A 2418-nucleotide genomic window follows, 5' to 3' on the forward strand; every position below is an offset into this window, starting at 1 on the left:
AGGAGACTCCGGGGCGCAGGGGAAGGGCCTGGGGAAAAAAGCCACAGGTGAGGCTGGTCCAGGCCATTCAGGCCCATTAGCTGGTGCAGGGCCCTGTCAGTCAGAAGGTTCAAATTCCCTGCCTGCTGTCTAAGCAAGCTTTGGGTCTACTCTCTGACCACTCCCCAAAAGTGTTCATCTTCCTAAAAAAGTATTAAAACTAATATTTTTGTTTTCAGTTGTTAGTTGTGCCCTGAAATTAGTCTACAGAGAATGCTTTCCAGAGTAAGAAGGGCCAATCCCGTGATTCACAAGGATCACAGAAAAGCAGAGAAAAGACCAGACCCTGAAGGGCCACAGAGGAGCTGCCTGACGAGAGCTGGCTGGCTAAGAGCTTGCTCCTGCCAACCCACAGACTGGGAGCAAGGAAGGGCTGATCTTGGTGCCTTCTATTTGGGGTCATTTTCCTCCACGTTTAGCAACAGCAGCCCAATGCCTGAGGTTTAGATGTCCCCCTAATCTCCCACTTCCCTCCCTCCTCCCTTTCTATTCAGGTGAAGGGAAAGTCCAGAGGAAGAATTCCTGCTTCAGGTTGATTTACAGAGAGGCCAGTAAATTTATCAACTTTTTTGACATCATCCCTTTCTTTCTTCTGCCTCCCTCCCCATCCTCCTTCTGGCCTCCTCCCCAAAACATGCAATTAAAGAGAAGGCTCGGTATCTGCCCAGCAGGAAGATTCTTGCCACGACGGACTCGCATATTTGCTGCTAATGAGGTGCATAGCAAAGGGACCAGAAAAACAGCTGCCCTTGGGGACCCGCAGCTCTTCCCCTCGGGGTATGCCTGGAGTACGTGGACCAAGAAAACTCACTGGTGTGTCTCTAGGTTACGGCAGTGATGTATGGAACTTAGCTCCGTTCCTCCCTCCCTCCCTCCTGCCCCAGCTCCTGGCCCTTTCATATGTAAATATAAATATATATATATACAGCCTCTATTTTTTTTTTAAGTGGCTCACAGGACCAAACTTTTCCATTCAGAGACTGACTCCTTGCACGAGGGATTGGAAGTTAAGGGTTTACCTTTGCAACAGTGTCTTCTCAGCAAGCACTGCAGATAGGCCTGAACATTTTGAGAGGATGCGTGAATGGACAGAGAGCGAGCGAGGGAGCGCACGCATCTCTCTGCTCAACATTAGCAAGAAGCAAGGAGAAAAAGAACTACATACCTCCAGGATTAGGGCACAGCCAGCTGCTCAGCTCGAGTCACTCATCCAACGACCTAAGCACCAGCCTGGTTAAGGATATCAAGAGCGCTCTCTCAGTCTTACCTTTCCAAGGGCTTCTGCAGACAAAAGGTCCTGGAATTTGGTGCCAGAGCCTATCCTGAGCATGCCTCGATTAGGCTGAAAACACAGGAAACCAGACTCTTTACCTACAGGAACTGTATTGCCTCCTCGCACGTGGCACAGATCTGTGTTTCATAGCTCTTCATGGTAATGGAGTATTTTCTTGATCAAGGCAAGAGAAGATGAGAGAGTGTGAGCAGATGCAATCTTCAAAACAGAGTGACAGGAGCCGCCCAGGGCTACACACTGCCTCCCCATTTTGGAAGTAACCTAATGCTGGTTAGCGGACGGTTCAGATTCCCGGACAAAATGGGACATTTTCTCCATCTGAATTTAGGAGGAGGACTCACCTCTTACGCTCTCTGCAAAGCTTTCCCAAGCAGACGCAAGGACGGTATGATGAAAGAGGGTTGCTGTGCTGTATTTTTCCCCACCACCCCTTCCAAGGGACAGATTGTACATTATGCAGCATATACAGATACACTTAAGCACAGAACATAGTTCAGAGCTCGATGTAACCAAGATCCCTTGGGGGTGGGGTGTCACACTGACGAGGCATATCCTTGTAACAACTTGAAACTGCCTCTTTAAGTTTCTACCAAAATAAGGAAAGAAAACCAAACCAACCAACCCCACAGAACTTTTGAATGATTAGTTTCAATATTCCAGAGTCTGATAAGATGCCAAGACCAGTCCCGCGTGTGCGTGTGCGTGTGCGTGCGTTCAAGCAGGAACAGAGGGTTGGTGGAGAAAGCTGGATGCCGTTGATATGAAGTGAGCCATGCGGATTTCCGAGACCCTCAGCCAGTTCTCATCCTCTGGCAGTTTCCCTTTGTCCAGATGTTTGTGGCACAGTCCTTTACCTTCGCATCTCCTCACCACCCCTCTGTATCTGATGCTGAGAGTTTTATGAGCGATGGATGAAGCTGTGCGAGTCTGCGTGTTTCTATAGTCCATGTTTACTTATTGTAAATACCATTTTTATACTTAACATCTATTATGTATGTGATTTGTATAATGTACTTTATTTCTGCTACAAGTAATTTCATGAAGTTTAAACTTAATCTAATTTTGAACAAAACCCCCCCCCCCCC

This window comes from Buceros rhinoceros, unplaced genomic scaffold (genome assembly GCF_000710305.1).
Source record: "Buceros rhinoceros silvestris isolate BGI_N320 unplaced genomic scaffold, ASM71030v1 scaffold18317, whole genome shotgun sequence".
In the NCBI taxonomy this organism is placed as follows: Eukaryota; Metazoa; Chordata; class Aves; order Bucerotiformes; family Bucerotidae; genus Buceros; species Buceros rhinoceros.